Here is a 227-nt window from a genome sequence, read left to right on the forward strand (position 1 = left end):
CCACGCATCTAAGCCAGCAGAGTTGGTAGCGGGATAAGCCATTGTTGTTCAAGGAAGGAGCGAGACGAAATCCTGTTCCCGACGCATTCCACTCGATCAAAGGAAAAGGGAGGATGCCTTTTTAAAGAACAGATTAATCAACTTTGGATTTCGGTTTTAATCATTAATGAAAAGATTCTTTTGTCCTTTTTTTCTCTAGTAATTTTTCCTTGATTTGTTTTTATTTC

Source organism: Penaeus monodon, chromosome 21 (assembly GCF_015228065.2).
Source record: "Penaeus monodon isolate SGIC_2016 chromosome 21, NSTDA_Pmon_1, whole genome shotgun sequence".
In the NCBI taxonomy this organism is placed as follows: domain Eukaryota; kingdom Metazoa; phylum Arthropoda; class Malacostraca; order Decapoda; family Penaeidae; genus Penaeus; species Penaeus monodon.